The following is a 23039-nucleotide window of genomic DNA, read 5'->3' as shown; positions in this document are numbered from 1 at the left end:
CATAAAATATATTAAAAAAATCCAAATATAACTCTCCATATTAAATATATGATATTCCAATTCAAAATTTCAAGTACTTATATTACGCCTAATCATGATAAAAAAAACTTAAGGAATAAATTAGACGGATGCTCAAGTAAAAATTAACCAAATGTTCTCGTATTATATATTATAGATTCATTATTCTTTAAAAATGCAATGTTTATTTAAAAATAAATTTGATGTGCTAAGATTCAAAACTGCTACTCTCCGGTATCTACTAGTTTCAATGGAAAGTTACATCTTTAATGATCGTCTATATGAATCCGTTGAAAAATAAAATCAGAAAATGAATACAAAAGCATTGCCAGAGATCTTATTTACTTAAAAAAAAATAAGCATATTTTGGTCTTAAAAGAAATTGAACCTAATTATATAGTTTATTTTCTTTGTGATGAACCATTTTCCATATTTTAGAACCTCTTTTTAGTTCATTTTCATTGAAGTTTAAGATTTTTAATTAAAATCTCCTAGTTTAAATGTTTACGCCATTTTGAATAAAAAATGTGCTTTAAAAACTCCCTAGTAAGCTGATAATTTTAAGGTAATTTTAAGTTTACACAATTTTTAAATCTTCAAAAGTGGCCTAAAACCCTCATTACAACGAAAAAAGTTATTTTTTAACCGTTTTCTTACCTGCATAAGGAGCCTAGCCTATTTTTTTTATGAAAAAACTCATGAAAATTTGACGACCCTGCGCGACCTATTATTTTTAACGTTTGTTAATGTTTGAATCACATTTGATTCAAACATTAGTTTTTCATAAATATTTTGTAGTTTATTATTTGGTTTTAAAACTTTTTTTATACATGACACTACAGACGATGCAGTGCGAATGTATGAATGGTCAATTTAACTGTTTCCGTGTTTCAAATCTGTTACACCACATTTTTCATTGCCTAAATAATAGATAATAGCAATAAGACCTTTGGTAGTTTTTTTATGAACACTTGTTTACTAAAATTTGCGGATGTACAATGTTTTTGGCCTGTAGTAGTTTGGGTAAGATAATAAGTTTTTTTAAAACCTTTTTTGCTATTCTTAGAACTTATTATTCTTATTATTTTTCCATCTATAATAATTGCATTTATAATCGTCTTTATTTTCAGACCTCATTTTAAAAACAAATATTCTACCAGCAATAGATAGAATGGGTGCAAACGGAATAAGTTTTACATCGTTGTTTTCGATGTAAACATTTCAACAGCATTATCTGCCGACAGCATCATCTGCCGACATAAAGTCATTTTTATTTTTAATAACATATTCCTCAGTTTTTTGCCTTAACTAATCAATTCTTTTGATGTTGTTGCCTTCATTCTTAAATAAAAAAATACTGATACTACAGATTTTGAAAACCGACTGGCTACCACCAATAACGTGTTATTAAGGACAATTATAAAATAGTTGTTCGATTATTATAGGTTAAAATAACCTATAGGTTATTATTAACCTATAAAACTATAAATATTGACGAACAACTTCTTGCTTATTTTTGTAATAAACTTGAGTTTATTCTAATGACTCTAGTGAATATCAATATTTAATGACTATAGTGTTATTTACATCAGTTGTGGTTGTGCTCTCTTTTGCTTTATTAAATTTTTGAATGAACTTTCAAAAACCAGAAAAGTTTATAAAAAATAACTTCAAACGTACTTTATGGAAACCCATAACATCGTACGTACTTTATGGCAACCCAAAAGGAGAAGTTTTTAAAAGTTTTTTCAAATATTAAAATAGTGCTTTTTTTGAATATGTTTATTATAGCATAAATAAATTATTCTAATATTTTTATGAGCATAATTTATTTTTAAAAGCTTTTATAAAACCTTTTATAAAATGAAACTTAAAAATTTTAAAAACCTTCAATAAGGGTATGATACTTACTGTTCTGCTCGACATATCTTCCTGCTGTTTTTAACTAAGCGTACCGAAATAAAATAAAAAGTATAAAAGAGAATGATCATTACAAATAATGGTAATCGTCGGGTTATCAATAATGTAATTAAAAATAATATTTGTGGTCAGTGTAAAAATTATTAATCGTTATTTGGTTTTTTGCACGAAATGAATATCATCTTCAAACAAATTTTTGAATTTTTAGCATTTGGTTGGTTTGCATTGGATACCGTTTGCTTTAACAATAGAAAAATCAAAATGTGAAGAGTAATGTTGATGTAGTTGACATAAAAGTTGTAAAAATTTAATTAAGTATCCACTCAAGGGTTATTTCAGTGGTTATCGGCATGGCCGTAGAGAGGGAGGATTAGGCGGGTGTGTTGTCCTGGGGCCTGGCTTTCTTTAAGAGTCCGGAGCAGGTCTCTTAAAGAAAGCCGGGCTACTTTTTTTTTTCTCCCATAAAATGGGAGAAAAAAAAAGTAGCTAACTTGGCATTACATGGTGCTCATTTTCAGCCAAGATAGGGCCCATAAAGAAATTTGCCCCGGGACCCATCTTGGCTCTCTATCAGTTATCAGTGACTTTTATTTTCACAATAATAATTCTGACTTTTTTGCACTTATGCCAGTTTTTGCAATTGATTTACACTTATGCTAGTTCGCACTTATGCCGATTCGTACTTATGCCAATGTTTATTAAATCTTTCGGCGCACCTATGCCAGTTCGCGCTTGTGCCAGTTCGCACTTATGCCAGTTCGCACTTATGCCAATTCGCACTTATGCTAGTTCGCACTTATGCCAATTCGCACTTATGCCAATGTTTGCAAATTCTTTCGGCGCACTTATTCCAGTTCGGGCTTGTGCCAGTTTGCACTTATGCCGGTTTTTACAATTGATTCGCACTTATGCCAGTTCGCACTTATGCCAATTCGCACTTATGCCAATGTTTGAAAATTCTTTCGGCGCTCTTATGCCAGTTCGCGCTTGTGCCAGTTCGCACTTATGCCAGTTTTTGCAATTGATTCGCACTCATGCCAGTTTGCACTTATGCCAGTTCGCACTTATGCCAATGTTTGCAAATTCTTTTGGCGCACTTATGCCAGTTCGTGCTTGTGCCAGTTCGCACTTATGCCAGTTTTTGCAATTGATTCGCACATATGCCAGTTCGCACTTATGCCAGTTCGCACTTATGCCAATGTTTGCAAATTCTTTTGGCGCACTTATGCCAGTTTGCGCTTGTGCCAGTTCGCACTTATGCCAGTTTTTGCAATTGATTCGCACTTATGCCACTTCGCACTTATGCCACTTCGCACTTATGCCACTTCGCACTTATGCCACTTCGCACTTATGCCAATGTTTGCAAATTCTTTTGGCGCACTTATGCCAGTTCGCGCTTGTGCCAGTTCTCACTTATGCCAGTCTTTGCAACTGCTTCGCACTTATGCAAATTCGCAGTTATGAAATTCGCACTTATTCAGCCTCCTCTTAAAAAAACTTAAGATTTAATCTGATTTTTTGTAAAAAATAACAACATAAATATATAACATAATAACATAATTAATTTTTTAAAGCTTTGAAGAAAAAAAAAAAGAAAAAAAACAACATATTTTTAATTTATTTATTCAAAAATACATTCCATATCAAACTAAAAACAACTTACATTGTTTACATGGAAACATTTTCCATGTAAACAATGTAAAAGCCCAGAGTTGCATGTTAACCAGTTATTGGGTTACCTTTTACATAGAATTAACACACAAAATGATAAAAGTATTGCTCGTGTTGGAAATGCTATTTTTACAAACCATATGGAAATAATAGATAACTTTAGTATAGATGAATCCATTGCTCTAATGCATTCCCTTACATTAAGTAAAGAGCAAATGAGAAAATTAAGATTTCTTTTCGCTTCAAAAGGCACATATTTTCCAACAACCAATGGACTTCTTGAAGGAAGAAAAAAATTGCACCCTACAATTTGTAATGTTTTGACTGGAAGAGGTGTTTCTGTTCATTACAAAGAGCTTGTAAAAATGACAATTGATTCTGTTTTGAATATTATTAAAGATTCTTTTATTCCAGTAGATGGCGATGAGTATCAGGTGTGTTTTAAGGATGGTTGTGATGGAGCAGGGCAACATGTATCAATGAAATCAAAAGAAATGATTGAAAGCAAATCAAATATCTTTCAATATGGTCTTATTCCTCTGAAACTAATATGCCATCAAGATAGTAAAAATATGACCCTGTGACAAAATTATTCACCAAATGCATCGAGATCATTACGTCCTGTGTTTTTGATAAGAGAAACAGAAACTTATCAAGATTTGCTAGATCTTATTGTCCTAACTACTGATAATGCACGAGAAGAGTTGAATGCTGAAGGAATGTGTTGTCTATTTGGCAAAAATTATATCAATGTCAAAATTTATATTCAAGATACAATGAAGGATTTAAAGTTTAAACGACTTATCAGTGGACTAGGAGGTGCAGATTTTATACTTTGCAAAACAAAAACTACTGAATGGACAGATATTAGGAGAGTTAGTGAAGGATTTCCGATTGATCGATCATCATCAGAAACTTGGATGCTGTACGAAAAGCTAGTTAATAAGGATGGTATCATTCCAACTAAAACTGGAGATTTTGCCACACGAAAAGGACTTACTAAAAAACCACAAAGCAAATCTGACCAAAAAAGCATATGTATAACACATTCATATATAAACAGCACTACCTGGTTTTTAAAACTACTTTATAGGTGTTATATAGATTACAGACTTTAGGTTACAAAAACTGGACCACTTGGTGAACCAATACGTAATGCAAAAGACAGGGTTATTACTAAAATAAAAGAAAACACTGAATTAGATATGTGTTGGAACTCTGGTGAGAAGGGAGGGACATCTACAACAGGGTCACAAGGCCGTAGATTTTTTTCTGAAGAACTAATTTCCAGCATAAATGATCTATGCTCTCCTATGTACAAAGATTTTATTTAGCTTGTTATTACTACATTGTCAAATCAGTATAATACTTCGTATAGTTTCTTGTCAGCGTAAAATTAAAATAGACAAATTTCAGGAGTTATGCAATAATGCTACACTTAACATTATTACAAATATGCCATAGGCACAAATTAATCACACTCTTCATGGAGTCCTTCATCATTCAGCTTTTAATAACTCTAAATGATGGTTATGGCCTTGGCAATTTATCGGAGGAAGGTCTTGAAGCAAACAACAAAGATATTAGAAACTATTTAAAACTTCTCTCTTGTAAGACATCACATCTAGAACAACTTACAGATGTAATGATTCGTCTTTTAGAGAGATCGGATCCTTGTATTTTAAACTAAATTATCCATTCACATCCTCCAAAGTTATGCCAAGATTGTGGTTCAAATGAGCATACAAGTAGATCTCATGAGCGTATGTTTTCAAAACCAAAGAGATATTTTAATGATATGTTTGAAAACCTTATTTATGATTAATTATAAAGCTATTAACATTTTTTACTATTTTAACTTTTTGTCTTCAAATATATGTTGCAAGTTCAATTCATTAGAACTCTTTCATTATAATTTTATACTTATATTATTTTAAATCCAAATTTGATAGAATACTTGTTTTTAAATACTAAACTTCTTATCATTAGAACAGTAGAAACCAGACCCCATATTATTTAAATTTTTGAATTTTCTTTTCTTTAAGCATATCTGATAAATTACTTTTTTAATTATCATCTAAAAAAAAATTTAACTTTGAGTATTTATCAAAAAATACTAATTTATCAAAAATGACCAAATATGGTAATTTGAACCCAAGTCCACAAATTTAGTTTAATATTAAAAATTTTAATTTTCCTATAACCAGCAAAAAAATATCTTTCTAAAAAGTCCTCAATGAGTTTTCTAGGATTTCTTAATCATTAGTTATGATCTTATTTCCAAAACTTATCATTCTGGGCCCACTGTGGTACATACACACACACACTGTAGACAAAAGAAAAAACAAAATTTATTTACAAAAAACAAATATATACATATATACACACAAAAACTTTCATGTCTACAACTAACATTTTTTTAAATTGTAGACATGAAAGTTTTTAATTATCCCGCCCAACCTTTGACCCCTGTATGAGGGGTATTGGCCACCCCATACTGAATCCACCTCTGAAATGACTGATAAGGTCAAAGGTCCGGGCTTCTTTTGCTGAATGGCTTTATAACCTTCATACGTAAGTTCTAAAAATAAAAATAAAAATTGATATATTTTTTTAGCTGAATTTTAAAGTTTTAATTTTAACTGATGGAGCAAAATTATAATTAAAAAAATGTATTACTTATAATCAAGCAAATATTATAGCAATTGAGAACTTATAATTACCGTTTGGTGTTTTATCTAAACAAAAAAAACGACTTAGGCTTAAATATTCTTCTTGCTTGCTAAAAGATAAATAAAAACAAGTACAAAAGACATTTTAAATGAAATTTTACCTTTGCCACAACTCATCTAGATGGAAAAAATTTGTAAATATATGAACATTTGAATTTTTTTACATAAGTACATGTATATAAGTACATAACATAAGTACATTTACATTTACAAGTACATAACATAAGTACATTTAGAAAAATTAAAAAAAATAGTAAAAAAAAAAGTTGTAAAGACTTTATCAAAATATTAATAGTTTAAACTAAATTACAAACTAAATTAAGAACAGTATGCCTAACTTACCAACTTGCCTTTGAATGAGAACTAAAAAAATTATTAAAAATTAAAAAAGAAACTTAATCAATAATTAAAGATTCTAAATATTAATAGGCTAATTTTCAATATAACAGTCTAGTCTAATCTTTAATATTATATATATATATATATATATATATATATATATATATATATATATATATATATATATATATATATATATATATATATATATATATATATATATATGTATATATATATATATGTATATATATATATATATATATATATATATATATATATATATATATATATATATATATATATATATATATATATATTAAATATATTAACAATTAAATAAATTCATATATAACCAACAATTAATGATATATATCTTTAGTTATATATACAATATATTCTTGCTTACGAAGCTGTTGCTTCAGATCTAAAATAGAAAAAACATTTTTAATTTAATTTATTTAAAAAAAAAAAAGTGAAAAAGAAAATCTAAACAATAAAATCAAACTTACTATTATAATGTTTTGAAAATGTTTTACCCAAATGAAAAACTACAAAAAGAAAATTATTCAGTTACCCGATAATGAAGTTGATGATGCTAAATGAAAATGATATTTATTACTTGTTTTTTTATTAAATAAAAAACAGAAAAGTAACAAACCCCAAAATGACAAAAATTATTAAAGTACTTTATATAAAAATAGAACAAACGTAGTGATAGTGGATTTAATCCAAAAATAGAAAGAACCTTTAGAAAAAAGCTTACTGCTCTTCTACAAAAATTTCCAGCTTACATTTTTCTATCTACATTTATCTATAATAAAATATGAATTAATGAGTTACCATTACTTAAAGTTGATCCAGAAGCAACTAAAATAAATTATCAAATAAAAAGCTTATTTATATAATCCTGACAATAATGTTGAAATAAACAATATTTATTGCTTGAAAATTTAAGTATCAAATGTAATTCAAGTATCAAAATAAATGTACTAAGTTGCCTGTTGTAGCTGGTGCAACTGAAGTTATAACTAAATAAAAAAATATTAAATAAAAAGCTATTTTATCTATCTTATCTATTTTATCCTGATGATTATGTTTAAATAAACAATATTTATTGATTCTTTTTAAAATAAAATAAAATAAAAGACATTACTATTTGCTGATGCACCAGCTGATGATACCGCACCTAAATGACAAAATTTATTAAAGTATATAAAACATATTCAATGGTTTAAAAGAATATTAAAAAGAAGCTTTTAAATCTACAAAATGTAAGTCCTTACTGAGTTCTATCTGTCTGTCTAAAAATAAAAATTGGGATAAATTACATACAACAAAATTGCTAATGCAACATATGTGGAATTCGTACTCAAATAAAATCTAAATGATAAAACTTACTTAAGTTGCTGTCAGCTTGCCTGTCTAAAAAAAATTTTTATTCTCATTAATCCTTCTACAAACAATAATCCTAAAACCTATAAATAAACTTACTAATATAAACTATAAATAAACTACTATATACTATAAATAAACTTGAACTTACTAAAAAGGCCTTCAGCTCCTATTAATTTCTCTAACAAATAATACAATACTTGCTTAAAATGTTCTAAAAAGACTAAAGACAAAACTGAAACACTTTACTAAATAAGAAACATTGTACTAAAACAAATTATTTTACCGTTCATTTTAGTTTTAACCTCTTCTAAAAAAAGAAAACAGCCTATAAAAATTAGAAAAATAAAAACAACCAACAATAAACAAATTTTAGTTTTTAAACAATGAACAACATCAGTTCCACTTAAAATTAAAAATTTATCAGTTCTAATTGGCTTGTTGACCTTGCTTGAAAGACCGCGTGGAATAAAGAAGCCCTTTTAGAAAAGCCAAGAAACTTCTTTATCAAAAACAAAAGTGAAACGACACTACTACTATTAAATTAGCGTATTCATATTAAGATAATAATAATGATAATAACTATAATAGTAATAATTGTAACTATGAATACTAAGAACAATAATAACAAAAACAACATAATAGTAACAATAATGATAACAATTATAATAAAAGGAGAATTTCATAAATAAAGACAATAACAGCAACAAAAATTTAGTAAATAATTACAGCAGCAACAAAGATTTAATACAAAGTAGAGAATGGTTGAATGAAAAGAGATAAATAAATAGATAGATAAATAAAAAATGCCAAAATATTCGTACTAATATTAATAATACTAGAGTGAAAAATTTAATTAAAAAGTTTAAAAATGGCAGATAGAAAACCAGAGGAATTAGATGTAGATGGGTAAGTAGAGAATTTCAAAATGTTAAAAATATCAAATTAAAAACTGAAGGTTCACGAATTGATATATATAATAAAGAATTTTAATATTAATTGGTAGAAATATTTAATTGTATTTTTTTAACAAATAATTAAACAGCTTGATTTTGAAATCAGAGATTTTAGATCAGGAGGTAGTTTGTTCCATGAGCATTATACATTGATATTTAATGGATTTATTTCCATATTTTAGCAGAGTGGTGTTTGGAATAACTTGTATTGGTTTTGAATTGTTCTATGAGGTCTAATATTTTTCTCCATTTTTCTTGCATTGCCGATCCAACTGCTTCCAGTCTTTTTTCATAAAAAAGACTGGAAGCACTTAGCAACAATGAACTTGGTGGTGACTCAGAGAGGTTGTTACTTAGCAACAATGAACTTGGTGGTGACTCAGAGGTTGTTACTTTAGTTTCATGATGTTTATGTTGCTCCAGTCTGCTACTAAGGTAACCAAGCTTTGATTGCAAAAAAAGAAGATAATATAATATTTTTAGTTATAATAGATATTTAAATATGCCAATTAAATTTAGTTGCTGCTCTTGTGCGGTGAAAGAATCTCACTCTGCCACTTAAATGCCTTTGTTACTTATTTGAATTATAGTAGCATATTGCAACAAAAGTTCTTTTAACAAACATATTTGACGGCAATCGGCGAGCCAACCAAGTTTTTCAATTAAAAGTAATTTAGATTTCAAAAACTTTCATTTAACTTTTGTTTAAATCGATTTAAATAAATTTTTTAACTTATAAATTTATCTGAATATAAAAATTATAAAATATGATGAACAATAATACAAATATCTATGTTAAAAAATTTAAAAATTCTTTTTAAGTATTTTAAAATTTTTAGTTATAAAAGACTAAAGTATTTAAAAACTTCAAAAAAAGTATTCAAAAACTTTCCATATAATTAGGGTTGCCAGATATCTATTTTTTTTTTTTTCCTTTTGTTTTTATCGGCAGTTGTCAATTAAAAAAGTTGTTTTAGCTATTTGAAAAGTTACTTGAAGATCGTGGAAATTGTCAAAAATGTTTTTTTTTAATTAATTACTATTTAGCATTTTAATAACTAATCGTTTCAACCCTTTGAACTGTATTTAAAAGCAATGAAAATAGATCAAACTTTCAATAAATAAATTTAATAATTCATTCATTAAAATTTTAATTGCAAACAATAGTCTTTTGCTCTTGTTTTTTCTCTATATCAAGCAGAGAAAAGAAGCGATTTAAAAATGAATACTTAGGAAGATTACTCAAAATGAAACAAGTTTAATAATTATAATTAAACATTTGTAATATAGAAAAAATATTCCTGCTATGAATATAACCCAATTTGTATCTAAAAAAATGTGAAATTTATCTACTTTTTTAAATGTCAGAATGCAATGACTTTTTTTTTCTTGCCTGCACCTAAATTCCCAATTTCACAAAAACGCAGTATTATTTTTTTTCTTGGTTAACACCCTGATTCAATATTTTTGTCAATGTCTGTTTGTAAAGATAGCGCATATTTTTATAACCATTATTTTGCTATTGTCTGCATAAAGTTTTGTATAGTTGAAAATGTTGTATGGTTAGTCATTTGTGTATGTTACAAAGAGTAAAGAATGCAAGGTAGATTTTTGAGGTATCTTGTTGATTGATTGGTTACAATTAGTGGTTTCTGTAAAAATGTGTGGGATTCTAACTAATTGGCTGAGCATTCTTTTCTTTTCACAAAACCATACTGAACTTTAGTAATTAAATCATTGATTAGCAAGTGATCAAAGATTGATTTCATGATTGATTAACAAGTATTAGAATAATTTTTGTATTACTCCTAAGTATTTTAGATGAGAAGTTTTCAAGACTTGTCTATAATTACTAAAATTCATTTTACATCATATTTTGAATATTGAAGTGACCTCCGATTTCTTCCACATTCTGGGATTGCAGTAATTGAATAATTGGAATTGAAGATAAGTGTTAAAGGTACTGCAAAAGCATCAGCATAATTGTCCAAAACTCTGATATACAAAAATGAAAAAACAAAACTAAAATTTTTTTAAAAAGTTTTGTTTCTCTTCATATTCTCTTCACTTAATAATAAAAAAAAAAATAATAATAATAAAAATAGCTTTTAGTTATTTTTAAATTTCAATATCTTTAGTTTAAAAAAAAATCCTTAGTAAACGTAATTTATTTTTTGTGCACAATTATATTAATTATATATATTTTTAATCATTAATGATTAACTAAATGTATAATTATATATTTAAAAAAAGTATAAACATACCATAATTATCTCTTTTATTTAAAAAGCACCTTAAAGCACTGTGAAAATTATTACCTTTAGTAAAAGTTAAATGACCGGTTTTGCTTCTATTCAAATCAATATTAAAATTATTACCTTTAGTAAAAGTTAAATGAACAGAGTTGCTTATATTCAAATCAATATTAAAATTATTGCCTTTAGTAAAAGTTAAATGAACAGAGTTGCTTATATTCAAATCAATATTAAAATTATTGCCTTTAGTAAAAGTTAAATGAACAGAGTTGCTTAATTTCACAAATTTACTTTTATTAAGCTTTAGAAACTTTATCGTTAAGTGTGAAAATCATCCATCATATTCTTTAAAAATTTCTTTGTAAAAACATCCTGCATATTCCTTCCATTTTCTGCTTCACAAATTGCAGCTCTTTCGATTACCTCTGCCATCTGATAATATTAAAATAATGGTTAATACGCTTATTAATCGCTTCAGTTTCTTAATTGAATATTTTATGTATATATAATATATCATATTATACAGACCTTGTAATGAACGGGGAGCGATCGCTCCGCGAATGTGAAATACGCCCATAAATGGCCTTCTGGGAGCGACAAATAGCGCTCGCTGGTTTCATTACGAGAGTAAAAAACCGTGCCCGTCTGAGGAACTTGCGAGGGAGAAAATTATAAGTTGATTTTAAAGAAAATATTTTCAGTAATTTTTTTTTCTGCTGAAGTCAAAATATGTTTCAAGAGTAGAGTTTGCATATTGTTAAATAAGGTTATATTCGTAATAAAGTACTTCAAATATAAGTTAATAAACTAAATATTTTCACTGATATCTTTGAATCGGTTAAACTTATATTAAAGTCTATTTATTAAAAAAATTAAAGCTAAACAAAACTAAAAATTAAAAAATGAAAAGTTTCAATAAACAATACTTATAACAAATATATTTGTTATATAACATTGAATTGGAACTTTCGTTAGCTCACAAACAAAAGAAAAAATGTAATGTCACTATTTTCACAAATGCATTTCTCAAAATATACGTCAGTATATAAGCTATTTATATATGATATTTGTATAAGTATATATATATATATATATATATATATATATATATATATATATATATATATATATATATATATATATATATATATATATATATATATATATATATATATATATATATATATATATATATACGAATATTTACACTAATATATATTATATTAGTATAATTCTATTATATATTTATTAAGTATATAATCAAGTATATAAAAAATTATTCATTTGATAATAATTAAATCGCATATTCAGTTTAAATTAGAAAACAGTTTTCTGTTTTGTACAAACAATGAATGGAAAGTTATGAAGTCATTACTCCTAGCAGATAGAATAGAATGTTTACTATTTTCAAAACGTTTCATACTAATGAGACTATAAAATTTAAATTAAAAAATTAAAACTTGATTGAATTTTGAAAAATCAAAAGTTGAAAAATCCACAAGATTTTGTAAAAACGTATGATTCTTTTACTTTATTGTTTTTAATTTTTCACACATCTTTTGTAAATAAAAGAAATATTTTTAATCTTTTTTTTTTATTTTTAGCTATTATTTATTAAAATTAAATTAAAAACGTATCTGTTGTTTAGAATGTCCACAATCAAGCATGTTAATTTAACTCCAATAGGAAACAATGTTGTCATATTATGTTATGTTGTCAACTTTTAGTAAATGGCAATATTTAATTGTATTTATTTAATATTAAAGCTGCAGTAATATGTTTTTTCCGGAAGATAGACATATGCATTAACTATAAAACCAAAGCTTTTTTGTCCGATTTCTCGGACTTCATATGAAAAAAATTCAAACAAAAAATCGCCTACCCTTTCCCTTGTATGAACTGGTATGCTTTTAAGTGACTCCCTCCCCATACTTGCACACATAATTTATGGCTGGCGCCATGGCAACCAATTTCTAATTCTGAATATCGCTCTTAAAGACTTTAAGCCGAGCGCGCATAATCGCGCTTGTTGATAATGTGTTTCAGTATTACGATTGCAAAATATTGCACTGGGCAATTTTATTCATCACATGCTCTATTATATATAGACAATAAGTATTCGACTTTAAGACCAATAATAGACAAACAAGGCATAAGCGTTAAAAAGCATAATTGCTGTTATTTTAATTTTGTAAATACTATGCTATTTGATATTATAGATTAAAAATTGTTTAAAATATTTTAAACATTTAATATACGTTTAATATACAAACAATAGTTACTAAAATTAAAATTATTAAAATATAGTTTTAAAATATGTTTAAAATATTTTAAAGAAATTTCAATAAATATTAACAAAAAGTCTAGTATTTGCAACTTAGAAGTTTATTAAAATATCAAATAAAATTGTTTTTCTTAGCATAACAAAAATCCCTAAATAATATATATAAAGCAATAAATAATATATTTAAAGCCTTTTTTTTTTACAATGAGATACTATTTTAAATCAACTACTTAACTTCAGATAATAAAAAAATAAAAAGGTGAACACAATAATAAAAAAAGTGTTGTCTGGTTTTGTACAAATCCTGCCAATGTGATTGTTTCAGTTAATAGAGTGTGCTGTACCCTGTTGGTGTGTTTCCAAGTGAAACGCCTTTGTTTAGCACACAATCTGGTGTGTTTGTTATGATAAAGTCTAGTGTAGTTTTTGGATGGTCTGTGTATGAGTTACACTAGGTTGGAAAAGTTACTGACACAAATGAGTTTTATCTAAAACACTCTGAAATTGAATATCTACTGCATAGTTACCATCAATGCTTGCAACAATTAAGACACTCCCTTCATTATCTAAATATTTGTAGTGTGTGTGTGTCAGTAATTAAAATCCCTAAAAGTTAGTACTGATGCACACCCAAGTGATTTTAGAGATTGAGATGGAGTTTTTATGAATACAATTATCTTATTTAGGACATTTATGTCATCTCTCGAGGGCGATAGATACATCCTAACAACAGTGACTCTTTACTGCTCTATATGATGAGTCATTTTTGTTATATGGAATATAACAAAAATGGCTCATCATATGGAACAGTAAGAGTTGTATTTGTTTTTTGTCAGTTATTTTGATTCTTTCTTCAATATAAACGGCTACTCCTCCACATTTGTTAACTCTGATTTGATGGTGGAAGTTGTATATATTTGTGTCTGATGTGAAACTAAGTCTCCGTGATGAATATAATATGTGGTTGAAGATTTATTTTAGTATTAGCATTGAATGCCCTTAGTTTATCAAGCTTTGGAGTGTTTAGTGAACAAAGGTTGTTAGCCCAGAAATACAGCTGACTGAGTTAAAAAATAAATTTGGAACAAGGGAAACTAAGTTCAAGGTTTAGGCTAGATCTTTTTAGGATGTGTTTTCCTTGGTCTTTGAAATACTGCTGATTGGGTTGTTATTGGCAACAGCATTGGCTGTTCTTGTTGAGATACTAAGTTGTTGTTTTGCAACTTTGACTATTTCTCAACTTCATTAAGTTTAGCGAAGAGAGTTGCGATAGCAGATTTGTTACTGTCTAAAGTAAACTAGTTTTTTTTTGTGATGCTATTTTTGTTATATGTTGATTGTTGGTTTAATAAATAACTTTCATACTTTCTGTACATCCACTGGCTGAATTAAAAAAATTCAATTACAACTATTTTGTTTTCATCATCTGTTGTTTCAAAAAGTTAAAAATCTCTTATTATTACGTTTCTTTCATTTGGCTTTCTGTTTCTTTTTCTCTGTTGCATAAGCGTTTATTACTCTGTTGCGAGTTATTTTTTGTTCTGTTGAGTTTCCAACAAGAACAGCTGCTAACATTTTATCAGATTTTTTTTCGGGCCTTTTGGCAAAGCCTTTTTTTTGGGCCTTGACTTTTTTCAAATTTTCTTTTTTAATTCTTTCACCATAAATCGTGTTTTTTATACCTGTCATTTCATTTCACTTTGCATTTTTGAAATGAAGAAATGTAAAAGCACATCCAGCTGACCATATTTGGATGCTTTTTTCAAACTTTTAATCTTCACCTACTGATAGTATTTGCTCAAATTTTCTTTCATCAATTACTGCGTGTCAGTTGAGTTTTTTTTACAAAAAAACAAATCTTTGTAGTCTTGACTAGCACTGAGCTAACACCCTTAATACCATTTGATTACTTCCTGGTTGTTAAGTTATTTAGTATATTAGTAAACTTTTAAAACAAATTCTGAGTATATTAGAACTTACAAGGTAACTAAATAGAAGATTAGATGTTTAATAAGATGTGTTTTCACAAGGTTCGCAATGTATGCCTTGTTAAGAAACATTCTGCAGTAAGCATTTTATGAACGAAATGGTGGTTTCACCTTATGTTCAGCAGTTACATTAATCAAAAATTGTTGGAATATTTAAATCACTTTTTTTATATTGTTTATGCGGTCTTTATTTAGATTAGATTAATTATTGTAAAAAACACATTTACTGCAATTGTAAAATTATTTTTTTGATTAAAAAAAAAGATAGTTACAAAATAAAATAAATATGATTTTAAAAATTAAAAAATTTAACTTAGAAGGAATGTAAAATGGATTTGCAATACTTCTTAAAGATATAATTATTTCTTTTTTATTTGCTAATTCATTACATAAAAATGATAAGGTAGATTTTCAATATATTTATATATAGATTTAAATGTGAAAAGCAACCATAGAATTTCGTTTTTTTTTTAAGCAAGGAGAATTGTTTTTGTTTAAACAAGGAGAAGTGTTTTTGTTTAAGCAAGGAAAAATGTTTTTGTTTAAGAGAATTTTTTTCACTTATGGAATTAAATGTTTTTTTTTTTAATTTAAAATCATATCAAGTTAATTCATATTAATAAAATCATATTAAGTGATATAAGTTTTTTTTTATCAACACAAATTATGTTTACAAATATCTTATTGTTAAATGATAAAATACAATTGTTAATAATTGCTATAAATTGTTTCTAATCTTTATTAAAAATAGTTCATTAAATATTGAAAAAAAAAAAAAAAAAAACTAAACTAAACAAATAAAAAATTATTGTTATGTATAAAATAATTTTAAGAGATAAATAATGAAGAAATATAATCTTTTTCAAATTTAGATTTCTTTAATAATTTTTGTTGTAGTTATTGTTTAAAATATTTAAACCCAATTTAAAATTAAATTTAATTACAATAGGGAACTTTAAAAAGGACGACCTAATAAGTGCAAACTGGAATAAATGCGAACTTGCATAAGTGCACCAAAATAATTTGTACACATTGGCACAAACACGAAATGCCATTTCGCACTAATGCCAATATTTGCAATTTTATTTAATGCGCTTATGCCAATTGGCACATATGCCAGTTTTTGCAACTGCTTTGCAGTTATGCCAATTTAAACTTATGTCAATGTTTGCTAATTTATTTCGTGCATTTATGTCAATTTGCACTTATTCCAGTTTTTGCAACTGCTTCGCACTTATGTCAGTTTGCACTAATGCCAATGTTTGCAAGTTCTTTTGGTGCGCTTATGCCAATTTGCATTTATGCCAGTTTGCAGTTATATCAGTTTTTGCAACTGCTTCGCTCTTATGCCAGTTTGCACTTATGCCAGCTTGCACTTCTGAAATTCGCATCTATTCAGCCTCCCACTTTTAAATATGCTAACAACACAATTTAACTTTTAAAGATATAAAAATCATTGTTTAAATTCACGCAAATATAGGTCCATAATTATATATAAAATATAAGTAAGCAATTTGATAAAGTTCACCACTATAATTATAGTTATAAAACGCTAACAAAAACGACAATTTTTTATACGTGTTTATTTGTTTTTATTTATTAACATTTGAATTTATAACTTATGTAATTTTCAGTTTAGATGCATTAGTTTGAGCGCCCACGCCATATGGGATTAAATCTGGCTACGGTACTGCATATGAGATATATCCCATTACCCATTCCTATATGTTTTGCATTTTTATTGCAGTAAAATTGTGGTTTTACTTTGTGAACATCAATTTTTGTTTATTTTATTATCTTATCACTCTTCTTAGTTTTTTAATTAATTTTTTCAGAGAACATATCATCCACCCCATAAACCTTCCTGGTTACAAAAGTTGGCTAAGCATGGAAAGGTAGTTTGGCTTATTTTATATATATATATATGTATATATATATATATATATATATATATATATATATATATATATATATATATATATATATATATATATATATATATATATATATATATATAAATGTATAATTTTATATAAATATATATATATATATTTGTATATATATAAATATATATTTTTATATAAATATATTTATATATACATATGCATATATATATAAATATATATTTTTATATAATATATATATATATATATATATATATATATATATATATGTATATATGTATATATATATAAATATATATTTATATATATATATATGTATATATATATATGTATAAATATATATTTTCATATAAATATATATATATTTGTATATATATATATTTTCATATAAATATATATATATTTGTATATATATATATAAATATATATTTTGTGTATATATATATATATATATATATATATATATATATATATATATATATATATATATATATATATATATATATATATATATATATATATATATATATTAGGGTGTCCCCAAAAAAAAAATTTTTTTCTCTATTTTTGTGTGTAGTTTTATCCATTAAAAGTGAAAATAAGATTTTTGAAAAATTTTGAAGTTTGACCAACCGACCTTCTTTTAAAGTTTTTACCCCCTCTGTCGCCCACTTTTTTTAAATTATTTACTTTTAAACTGTGATAAATATATAAATATTTAAACTTTAGACTAAATATATAAATGTATTATTAATTATGTTTTTAATCAATATTGATCACTATTATTGTTCTAAAATGTGTATCATAGATAATATTAGTAAATATAATTTGTTTCAATTCAATGGCTCTCAAAAATTAAATAATATTATTCGCAATGTTTGAGATGAGAAAATTTTTTTATGATGAATATAAATGTTACATACATTATTCAAATAGTTTTATAATTTATAGTTACTTTTTATCTATATATATAATAGCACATATAAAAAATATTCGTTCAGTTATGAACAATAGTAAATTGAGGAAAAATGATAAGTTTGATAATGTTAATTAATATCAGTTATTACCTACCCTTGAAGCAAAGATGTATAGTCAACTACCAACAAATGGAGGTGTTGTACACCATTATCTTTATCTTACAAGATTTGATTTGAAATTAACTGGTATAAAAGAAGTTGTATTTGTAGTTTCTAAAAAATGATCTTTTATAGGAAAATAGCATGAATTCCAATAAAGCAGAAGAAATATATTGTTAGAATGATACTGTATCTGATTCATCTTAGTAAAAACTTGATTTAAAATGCAAAAAAAAAAAAAAATGTTAAAAAAATAAACTGTCATTGTTGTTTGATATTGCAGCATCAAATGAAGAAAATTTGATAAGAAAAGATACATCGCGTAGTATCAATAGTCAGATCTCAGATATAGATTTTCTTTCAGATCAGTGTCACTTAAAAAAGAAATTTTTGGGCCTATTAGACAAGAGTTATGCTATGAAAGTGGAAAGGTTCTGTTTCAAGGCTATTGAAAAAGAGAAATCTAGAAAGGAAAATCATAAAAGCAAAAAGTTTCAATGTATTGATAATGAAGACAAAATTCATGATAAAAATGAAGAAAGTACTATTGCTAGACAGAAAAAAAAAATCAATATATTAGAAAACCCTAAAGTTTCCTTAATGGCTGATAGGTTGAATCTATCCAACAGAGAAAGATCTGGGATCATTTTAGCTGTCTCAAAAAGCACAGCAAACAGATCAGGTAATAAAATTCGACAAGTTTCAGATGACATTAAGAAAACATTCATTTAACCTATGTACTCTTCCTTTAACTGGGATTCAAAGCTGGTATCTGAGGTTGATGGTAAAGTGTAACATTTGGCAATTGTAGTAACAGGAAAATCAAGTGCACCTGAAGGGAAATTGTTGTGTGTATCCAGGAATCCTGATACAACTGGGCAAAGTCAGGCAACAGCTACCATAGATGCTGTAAAGGCATGGAAACTAGAAAAAACACTTGTGGCAATGATTTTTGATACAACTCCATCAAATTCAGGTTTGATAAATGGTTCTGCAAAGTTAATTGAAGAACACTTTAATAAAAAGTTACTTTGGTGCGCCTGGCGACACCATATTTTTGAAAGAGTTTTCTGTTTACTTAATAGTTTTTGGAGAATGTAGATTTTCAAATTGTGAGCCATTTAGACACTTTAAAAATGAGGTATGGCCTAAACTTTCATTAACTTCAGATACTACTTTTAGAAGAAAAAAAATCGAAGAACCAGTATTAAAGACCAAACAAGCAGAAGTAATAATATTTTTGTCTGGTTTGCTTAACCGGAAATCCCGAAAAATATTAAGATGGTTATCGAGAATGTTGTCAACTTGCTTTGCAGTTACTCAATCCAAAGCGAATAAATATACAGTTGCACAAACCTGGAGCCTTCCATCATGCTACATGGATGTGTATAATCTTGTACACATCAAAAATGTTTAAACAAATAGTGTTGGGCAATGATTAAAATTTTTAATCGCGATTAATCGCACGATTTGGTGGTTTGCTAGCATCAAGAGTGTGTAAATTTTTGTAAATTTACGTTACTATTTTATGTGAAAATATGGCTTACGTGCATTAGCACAATTGATGCCCCATTTAAGGTGGTACACCAGGAAAAAAATGAAACTGTGAAATACTATATAAAATGTATCTTTTTGATGAAAACTTGTTTTAATAAAGTGTTATAATTATTTTTATTTAAAAAGATAAATTTTAAAACTTATTAAAAATGCATAATGGCGGAAAAAAGAACAACAAAGGCTTTATTTTAAAACATAATATCTTTATCTAGTGAAAAGATTATGGATTAAAAATCGATACAGTTATAAAACAATTTATTATATACCGTTTAACCCATGCATTTTTAAATTTTTTGAAAATTACTCTTTTTATCACGAATTTACTAGAAAAATTGAAAATTTTTGACTTCCTCTATAGATTTATAGCAATAACTTTTTATCTAACCAAATCCAAGAAAAACCCATGGGTCAACCGGAGCATTAATATTAAATAAACATTTCCTGAAAATTTCAGCTCATAAACATAAACTGTACTTAAGTTATCATGTTTTGAATTTTAAAAAACCCTAAAAAAACATTTATGCAAAAAAAACAAGAAATAAAAAAGAATAGATCATTTTGAAGTGTTAAAATTACTAAAAACCACCAGCTACATAAAATTCGTTTTTCTTATCCTGTTCAGCATCACGGGAAACCATTTTATTTGATCTTAAAGATTTTCTCCTACTTTTTCCTTTATTATTTGGTTTTAAATTCATTCGTTTAACACGAGCAATATTTGCTAAAATTGATTTTTTACAAGTTACTGAACCGATTAAACCATAATACTTTCGTACATTTAAGACACCATTTGCACCATCATTGTAATGGATCACTGCTGAATGAACACCCATTTCAAGAACATTTTTCCCCTACAAAGTTGTTTTTGGGTACACGAGGCCATATCAAAGAGTTTGATGCTTCATTACCATTCTGAGTTTCACCATGCAGGCATTTTTTGAGTAACTCATCAGCTTGTAGGTATAAAAGGAAGAATTAAATAAAAGGAAGAATTAAAGTCTTTATCCATGGTGGAATTGACATAGATGAAGTTATATTTTTCTTGCTACTATTCCAGTACTTACACCATGTTTTAGTTGTTGTTCTTGGGCAAAATTAGTGTCGATAATCATTATTAGGAAAGCTAGTAAAATGAAAGAGTATAGCATAAACTGCTTTTTTCATTTGGTATAAATCTCCTTTATTGGCTCTAATAGCCATACCATAAAAATTTTGACATCCATTCCATTTTCTTTTAACTTTTCTAGACACATTTTTTTTACTTGACATCTTAACAAAAAAAAATCAAATAAGCAACAAGAATGTTTGTGCTCTGTTTAATAAGGTTGTGACTTCTATCAATGCAGTTTAGACCGGGAAAACAAGAGCAATTCTTTCTTGATGACTTTATGCTTTCATCTCAAAATTGCTATTGAAAAAACAAGTCCAAAATCACTTTCAAAACAAGTTAAAAACTTGTTGCTATGAGGTTGCTAGGGAGTTTTATATGATAGTGGGGCTCAAGTAGGTCAAAGTTAAGCTATATATTTAAACATATATGTCGAAAGTTTTTTTTAAAAGTCAACTTAAAGGGTCAATCTTTCATAAAATTAAAAAAAAAAAAAATCAAAAAAATTTTTTTTTTGTCATTTTTCTTCCTGGTGTACCACCTTAATGACTTGGAATTCTATAAAGAAATGCTTATTTATAAAAAAATTGACAATAATGTTGCTGCCCTGGAAACATTTAATCAATATCTTTGGTATTTAACCGAAGAAATGTCCCCTCTTTCATTATTTTCTGATAAGGTATCTGATTGTGATAAAACTAAAATTGCTAAAATAGTTCTGAAAAATATAAAAGAAAACTGTGAACATGATATAAGCTTTCCACAATTTCCTCTTCTGAAGCAGAGTACTTGTTTGAATGATTTAATTGGACCAAAATCAAGCAACATTCTAAATTTATTTGGATATTCAAGCTAGGACGGTGGTTGGTTGGCAAAATCCCCAAAGTTTTGAAAAGCTAACACAAATTTTAAACACATGTTTGAGCATATCAAATCACTGAAATCTGTAAACAATACAGCAGAACGAGCTGTTAAACTAATTCAAGACTATGCAACATCTATTACAAAAGATGAAGAGCAGAAAGAATTTCTTTTACATGCAGTAGAACACCACTGAATATATATATATACATATATATATACATATATATATATACATATATATATATATATATATATATATATATATATATATATATATATATATATATATATATATATATATATATATATATATTTATATATATATTTATATATATATATAAATATTTATATATATACAGAAAAAAATACATACTGAAACTTTTTAGTCCCTGTGTAATAAGGTTGTTTAATCATTAATTATAAATATAAAATGAACAGGAGGTAATCCACTGGTATTTAGAGTGGTAACCCTCCTACTAAAGACTACTACACATCAATCATTTGTATTCAGTGTGCTGTTACAAAACAAACAAAACATAAAAACATGGTTAACAGTCCTTTTGTTGATCTTGATCAGTTAAATGTAACTGTCTCCATTAATTTATTAGAAAAATGAAACTACAAACTTAAAAAGCAAGTAAGGGATCTTATAAGAATTAACAAAGAAAAAGATGACACAATCACAAAACTTACTAAAAGAATTGAACAACTACAATCAAATGAAAACTATAAGAATACAACTCGCGCATTACAAAGTCCAATTCCATCGTTTAGTAACATTGTAAGCGGTAAAGCAAAAAGTTTTGAACAAAGCATGGCTGTCCTTGCCATGGTAGCCAAAGAGACAACTGAAAAATCAAAAAGAGAAAAAAATATAATTATTGGTGGCTTAGAAGAAACTAATGAAAATGAACTAGAAAAAAGAAAAGATTATAATAAAAAAGAAATTTTTGATATATTAGGTGTTGATCATAG

The 23039-nt window shown here is 26.6% G+C and overlaps 1 protein-coding gene and 1 long non-coding RNA gene across 4 annotated transcripts in view; both read left to right on the top strand.

The window, feature by feature from the left end:
- Nucleotides 1-23039, top strand: part of LOC100200939 (uncharacterized) — a 50017-nt gene that overhangs the window by 21654 nt on the left and 5324 nt on the right. The window contains exon 3 of the long non-coding RNA XR_010639573.1: nt 17391-17450. This is a non-coding gene — a long non-coding RNA (uncharacterized LOC100200939). The remainder of the gene's footprint in view (nt 1-17390; nt 17451-23039) is intronic.
- Nucleotides 22419-23039, top strand: part of LOC100212807 (dolichyl pyrophosphate Man9GlcNAc2 alpha-1,3-glucosyltransferase) — a 118900-nt gene continuing 118279 nt past the window's right edge. For 2 of the 3 annotated variants that reach the window (XM_065801115.1, XM_065801116.1), the window contains exon 1: nt 22429-22465. The gene's annotated coding sequence lies outside the window, so the exon portion shown is untranslated. Of the gene's footprint in view, nt 22466-23039 lie in introns of all 3 variants that reach the window. The other variant, XM_065801117.1, reaches the window with a different exon arrangement.

The sequence above is a fragment of the Hydra vulgaris genome, chromosome 07, assembly GCF_038396675.1.
Source record: "Hydra vulgaris chromosome 07, alternate assembly HydraT2T_AEP".
NCBI lineage: Eukaryota > Metazoa > Cnidaria > Hydrozoa > Anthoathecata > Hydridae > Hydra > Hydra vulgaris.
This window is presented reverse-complemented; position numbering and strand designations above follow the sequence as displayed.